Consider the following 7,987-nt stretch of genomic DNA (forward strand, 5'->3'; position numbering starts at 1 on the left):
TTGTTTAACTTGGGGTTAACGATATTGCGTTGGATTCTTGATTACCACATTGTTTAGTCGTAATTTGATTATTTCAGAAATGGCCTTTTAATAGACTACCTTAAAGGGGCCTGCCTTTTCGATCTATTATTCTTTTGTCTTTGTTTAAAAATGTATTGAAAATAAAGATTATACAATTATATACAATTATTATACAATTAACAAATATTTAAGCTTATTAAATAAATGTATCTTTATTGATTGAGCTTGGTAAATAGATCTTTTTATCTTTAAAATTATTTCACAAGTTTTTAATTCGGAATAGTGCACTTATAAAGAAAACGTTTAATATTTCAAGTTATTAATTAAAGTTAGTTTGAAATGAAAAAGGATCATTAATCCTTAATAAAAATTACAAATTATTATGATTCTTAAAAAAATTAGAAATCTTCAAATAAATAAAAGGACATTCCTTAATATGACCTTCTTCTACCACCGATTTGTATAGAATTTTTAGTCACTGGGCGTTTGCAGAATTCCTTATAATAACTTCTAAACTTTATCCACTTCCATTTCAAAAATGTTTATATTTTTAATCAAAAATTCAAATAATGTTTATAAAGTTTTGGGTCCTTATAAATGTTATACAGAAGCGCGGGTGTTATGGGTGTTTTTCCGCCTAAAGATGGTTTCCAATAGCTTAATGTTCACTAAGGCAACTTTGCCAGTTGTTCTGCCACTTTTGCTCCTCTGGGAACTTATTTGCGTAATTGATTGCTCAACCCCAGCCAAATTTGAATGCCACGCACTTTGCCGCGCTAACGAAACACACGCCGCAATGTATTACAGATCCGATCGTATCGTATCATATGGAACCGTTCTTATGGTATCGGACTCACTTCAAAATCGTTTCGAACGGAGGAGCAAGCGCTGGGGCTCTGCACGTGTTGCCGCGCTTGAAGTTGATGCAAAAAGTTGTAAAAAAATTCGCATCAATTTTAGTTTTATACTCAAGAGCAGAGCTCCGGCTCGTTGGGCTCTCTGGAGATGAGCGAGGCTGCTGCTGCTGCCGCCAGGGGCCAAATCCACAGCGTCATCGCTGGCATTACCAAGAGCAACCTCATCGCCGCAGAGACGAGGCTGGAAAAACTAAATCATCGTGTCTATTGATGCCTCGCTCGGCTGCTTGGCTGGTCGGCTCTTCAAATCGCAGTTATACTCTCATTCATGAGTGCGGGGACTTTTTTTGGACACGCAAACCAAACAGTCGCGGTCGTCTTTTGTTTTGCTTTGCGGTTTGTTGATGTTTGCCTGGCTCTGTCGCAAAAGCTGCGAAAAATTAGTGCAAATTTCAGCTTATTGATGATGCCACTTGGCCGACGACTCAACAGCAATTCCATTTAATTGTCGCGCCTAGTGCGAAATGTTCGTTCATTAGCGCCGGATAAACGAAAGACTTAGGCAACGAACTCGATTGGCATTGATAGAAAAACATTTAAAGAAATGCGAAAAGGGCGATGTAAATTGGGACAATCAAAAACAGGAAAAGTAAGAGTGAAATCTAATAAATTAGTAAAGTTAAATTCAAATTTAATGATTAATGTTAACTTTTTTTAGTCGATGAAATTTCAATAAATAGAATGTTTCGGAAATTTTCTTAAACATGCTTACAGTAAAACCAAAATGACAAGAACTAAATTTATATAATGACATATTTTTTATTAGAAATAAAACTGATTTAAATTTGTTATGAACATTTTAATTTAAATTTTATTCTGTGCGAGAAAACATTCTACATTGCTTATATGATAAAAATAAGTTATTTCTGATTGTCAGGAATATCTTAAATTACTTTCATAGTTAGTAATTGTAAATTGAATATTGATGGGTCTTCCCCCATGAGGATGTTGCCCAAGTGATTCCGGCCTATTCCCCACCTTCTGACAGCATTTAATTTCGATTTGCAAAAAATTATCATAAATTAGACTAATTAAAATAAAATGCTGCAATAAATTTCCATCGCCGCGGTTGGCAAGAGACATTCATTTGCTCTAGAATGATGCAGTCCCAGCCGCCGAGCGCTCACCGCTCACTTTCAAAAGATGTGCACGGTGGCAATCCGGTTCATTGAGTGCGCTTCAATTGCCGAGACATCGACGGAGTCTCAAGACCTGGGACCCCGAGACGTGGCGGCTGCATTCTGGTTCACCTTCGAGAAAAGCACAGCATTTGCAGTCGTCGTCAGAAATTGCCAAACGTCTTTTGTGGCTTAGTTTCTGGCTTTTGCGAGCGAGTTTCGGCGATTGGATTGTGTGAGAAATTCCCTTAATCAGCGCCAGTTGCACTGCACCAGACCACTGAAAATGGGCAAGAGTTGCCTGCCATATGGATTTTTCGAAAAATAACTTATTATCATTAGGCGTTGGCCGTCGTCTTCCCGCTCTTACTGAAAATCAGGTTTCGTTTACCCAATTTCCAATTTGCGGGCAATGGGGAATTATCGGATCGCAGTAGAAGTGTTTTCCTAGCACCCACTTAAAATTCAATGATTTCACACGCCGAGCTCTTGGTAATTTACTCCGTGCGACCTTGACTTTTACCCATTCGAAGGTCCGAGACGGGCAGATCCATCATAATCATCATCATCAGCGGGGGCGGGTAACGTCTTCTTCTGAAAATTGTTTAATACGTGACGAAAACAATGATCAAGTAATTATGTGGCTTATAAATGTCGGCTTCCCGTCGCCACCAACGATATGATATGACAGTAAACGCATTTTTCCCCCCAGCTTTGCCGTTTCCATTCTTTTGTCAGCCTTAATGGGCTTAATGCTGTAAATTTATTAAATTAGTTTAGAAATGTTTTTAATTCGCCTGCCCAGAGTCGTCTTTTGTGTGGAGAATTGGATTACCTTTGATGGCATTACATCAGGGTCGACCTCTAACTGATCGCTTTTTAACCACAAGTTGTTTATTGTTTGTGGTTTAAATCAATACTCTGAATTCTTGAATGGTTTATATGCATATTTGATTAGGTGGGTTGAAGTACTATTGAGAGTCACTGTTATTATTTTTCCCTAATGAACAGTCATTGCAGAATATTATGCCTTCCCATTTTTTGGGAATTTTTTAAGAGCTTGGCTTTCGGAAAATACCTTCTAATTGGAATATTGTTAATCCTAAGAGATTATCCGTATTCCGGATAGGTTTATCTGGGTAGGCAAGTAGTCAAGCTTTCCTCTTGACCAGTTCATTCATCACATGGTCCATCCCCACATCATTGTCAATTGCAGTCTCTGCCGGTAACAAAACATCACCCAATACAAAAAAAGTACTGGCAAAACAGACCGCAAACTTTTGAATAAACGCATTTAGATCTCTTTGTTCTAACTTGGAGTTCGCTGCCCTCAAAAATTCTCTGCCATTGCACAAAAACAATGCAGTTCGGTTTCGGGTTGTTCTCCTTTTTTATGACTTCGGACCAGTTGATTTTTTGTGCAAATAAAAATCTAATGACGATTTGGCAACAACAATGCAATTATGCAAAGCCAGAAGAGGAAGGTAATTAAGGCAGAACAGCAAATGCGGCCGAAGTCGGAGGAATGATACATTCACGGCGCTGCCATCAACAATGAATATGCTAAGCAGTCCAAGTTTCAAGTCGAACGGAGGAGAACATCCTATGGAGCCATGCCGCATGGCACATGCCACATCCGCCAGAAGCCGAAAAGGCTGAAAAAACACCGCCATGATCTATCATCATCACCGGGCCAGTCTTTGTCTCGGATTTGCGCAACTCCACCCCTTCTTCCAAGGCACTCTCCAAATACCCAAATACCATACATCATCTACATAAGCTATAAGCTGAAAGCTAAAAGGTTTCACTCCACCACAAATTGTGGCAAATTGTCGATGGGTTTTGTTTTGTAATCAAACCGATGCCGAAGCTCCTCCATTGAATTGTTTTTCTTAGCCCAACGGAGTGCAGAATCTGCCCCATATGGGTCAAAAGCGAATTTGCCTTTGTTTTGCCAAATTGTTTTGTCACTTTCGGATTAGTTGAGTGCATTTGGCCGCAGTTAGGTTACCCAATGTTGATTGATATTTTCACTCCCTTTTTCGCTTACTTGCCAGTCATTCTTTAAGCGACTTTTAGGTAACTTGATTTCAAGAAATTTGGTACCTTTATTCGAAGACATTTGCCAATTTTATGCACGTGACAGATTTGAGTTTGAGGAATTACGAAAATATATTTAAAGTAGGTTACAAAGTGGTTGATATAAAAAATTATATGTTTTATGATTTTATAGTTTTAATGAATTGTATTCCAAAAAAAGTAATAAATCGATTTAAATGTTACATTTATCTAAATTTTAGAATAAGATTCCGTATTATTTCAAAACCTAATTTAACTATTATTAATAATAAATTTACCAAAAAAAATATATTGACTAATCTTTTGAGAAATGGCTGACAAACAGCAATTTTATAATTTATTTCCAAAAGAACATGTGATTTTACAGAACATTAAACATTTAGGATTTTGGCTCAAAGTTGCTCCATCATTTCTGCGACTTTCAATACCATTATGATATACAACTGCAATTAGTCTTGACCAAAAAATGTGTCAAGAAAATGCCAAGAAATACTGATTGAATTGCCATTTGATGTCCATACAAATTATGCACCAGCAAAGTGACAAGAAATACTCAAAATTTAGCTCGCAACAGACCGAAAAGAAGCTGAAATAGGAAACAAATTACAACAACGATGGCAAATGCTGTTGCAGATGATTGAAATTAATGGCAGATCCATTCAAAAATATAAAAGAAACTGACTAGAAGGCCAAAAGCATCTGAACCCTGACTGATCGGATTGCAAAGTTCACAGTGGATGATGATGGGGCTGATAGACAGCGCTTTAGGGGAAATTTCATACAGAAAATGCCATGAATAAAACGAGAGGAGAGGAGATTACATTGCCCAGATACCGGAGTACTTATGAAGGAGCACTGCCAAATGCCAGTGGAAACATAACGAGGTGCGAACAGGGTCAGCTCTGGTAGCCTTTAGCTAGTTGAACTCAATCGAACGGCTAGTTGGCCAACGGAATCTGGTCCGCAGCAGGTAGGAAAATTGTCAGCAAAGTGCTAAAGCTGGCTCGTAAGCTTAGAATCGAAAAAAAAATTGTGCATGTATGTGAAGATCTAAATAATAGATCGATGGAATTTTTAAAAGAATGTCTACACTTGTCTTTCATTTTGGAATCAATTGTATTATTTTAATATTTAAAATATAATATATTTAATATTGTAGATTATATTCACGTACACAAATTAAGCTTTAGACAAAAGAAACGACAAACTCATCTTCTCCTTGAGCTCCTAACGAAAGATAACCATCTCAAGGCATTTTCTTTGGACACTCAACAATTGTTGAATATTCAGCATACGTCATGTGGTCCGTTGCCTCAGCTTGCAATTCAAGTTGCTCGTGTAGCTTTTAGCTTTTCCTTTATTTGTATTTTTTGTGGTATTTGCCGGCTACCATTTAAATTGATTTTCGCCTTTATGCCTCGAAATTGGAGTAAAATTGGAGGCAAGGTCAGGCGCGCTGCTCGATGGCTTCGCTGGCCATCTGCACAAAGTCGATGATCGTGGAGCGAGGATGACGACGTGGACGTCTCACTCTCAGAACAAACAAGTTGTAATTGGGTCGACTTTTGTGTACTCGAGTAATCATAAACAACGACGGCACGAGAAGGCAAAGGCCTTACAAAATGGCCAAGTCATAAAAAACCTGTATCAAACGCTTCGCTGATCCGACAACTTCAATGATGTTTTTCTGTTTTCTGTTGTCTGTGGGCTGTTATTTCCCCCTTTGTGTTTCGTGTGAACTGAGGAAGGACGACCTTTGGCTAGACTCTGATTTGAAGATGACACCTTCGGTCGGAGTTATCCATTTCGTGATGTTATTGGGAATGACTCAGCCCGGTTTTTGTTTCGTTACCGATGGAATTGATTTTCATTTCTGTTTTTTATTTAAGCCCGAGCTGCAATTTGCCTCTAAACGAGTTTGGCATTTGTTTATTTTAGCTTAATATTCAGTCGTTTTAGCAATGATCATAAATTGTTATTGTTCCACTGGCGTGAGACTATTTGGTGTAAATATATTAGCCAATAAAAAAGATAGATGGTGGATTTTAAAAATTCTAGCTAAAAAATGTTAGATTTTTGGTTTATGTGGTATTCAAATCTTGATAATATTACAAATTAAAGGAAGAATAAATCCCTTATAAATATTTGTTCCTACTTTTTTTAAAAATAAAATTTAATCACATTTAAAAACTATTCTTTCTTTATTTCTGAAGTTTTTTTTTTGTTTATTTAGCTTTCTTAAAGCTACCTCCAATTTTATTGTTTGCAATAAGAGTTTCATATAAATAGTATTCGATATTTTTCGAGCTGTGGTATTTTTTAGAATTTTATGACAAAGCTGACACATCTGCATTCTACATAATTGTGAGACAAAGGCGCAGTCACACTTACAGAGTGTATAAACTTATAAAAAGCGGAATAACAAGCTTGTCCGTTTAGTTCGAAGCATGGCAAATTCTACGCAAATCATGAGCTTCGAGCGGAATGTGAAGATTATTTCGGATAAACTAAACATAATAGAAGAACACAAAGTTTGTTTTGTCGAAGCCACATCCGATGCTCTTATTAATGCATTTAAACAGTGGAGCCCCACATTTTGCGCTATCTATTCCAGACACAAACACTATCGTAAGTAATTTAAAAAACAAAAACTCGAAGACTAAAACCATATGTATCTTATTTGTAGGAGATCCTTTGAATAACAACAATTTGCGAATAATACTGAAAATTCCACAAGCCTCTCCGATATGGAACAAGAATGGATCTATCTTTCTAAATGTACCCAACGTCCCAGATTCTTATAGGCAGATGGTATCCAGTGACGGCTTTATACGGCGAAGAGATTTAAACAACTTTTTGGACAGTATTACAATAAATTGAATACATCATCAATTATAGTCGGTGGATATACCCAAAATACTTACTATTATAAAAAGCACATAGCAGAATTGAAATTAAGAACCCTTACACACGTTATGATACCCAATATATTCTTAGTGCTGTACTAGAATTCCCGTGGTCTCAGCGGCCGCCAGTTTCTGCTGAAGTGTGTAACAAATGGATGTGTCACGCCTATATGAGTGAGGAAGTAAGCTCCATTGATGATCTCGCATTTACATTTATTCCCTACAATTGGGAGAGCGAAATAACGAAAGACACGCCCAATTTCTTCAAGATGAGAGCCTTATGTGTAGATTATGCGAGGAGCAAGACATCCCCATATATTTAATATCAAACGTCCTACTCCTTCAACAATATAATGTAAATTGGCAAAGGGACTTGGGCAGTCTTTTGGCAGAAATGTGGACGCGCTTTGTAGACCATCTCCGGGCTGGGCGACTTGATTTTCCTTTTGCCTATGGAAGTAACAGCCTTGAAAGTTTTGAGACCGAAAAACTCCGACAACTTCAAACTACCGCTCAAGACATACTTTTCAAGCTTCTCGAAGCTCAATACAGCGGCAGATATACTGAATTGGCAGAAATATTTGGGTTAAACTAATATCTCATTAATAATGATGATAATTTTTTAAACTGTTTTATTAAGCGCTCAACATAAATACATTTTTGTAGAAAATTTGTAATGGAAAAAAAGCTCATCTCGTTTTTATGTATGTATACATATGTTTACAATATCAAACAAACCGAAAACTGCGTTAGTCGGCAAATCTTGTGTTTATGAAATATGATCGCGACACATATATACATACCTACTTCATTTAAAATTATTTCTGCTGATCAAGAATATACATATGTACTTTAAAATTGAAATAAAATGTGTCTTTATTTTACCTTCTGTTTAACAAATAATGTAATTACTCATAAACTAAGTGAATAAAATTTGTATGCATAC

Source organism: Drosophila takahashii, chromosome 3L, assembly GCF_030179915.1.
Source record: "Drosophila takahashii strain IR98-3 E-12201 chromosome 3L, DtakHiC1v2, whole genome shotgun sequence".
NCBI classification, from domain to species: Eukaryota; Metazoa; Arthropoda; class Insecta; order Diptera; family Drosophilidae; genus Drosophila; species Drosophila takahashii.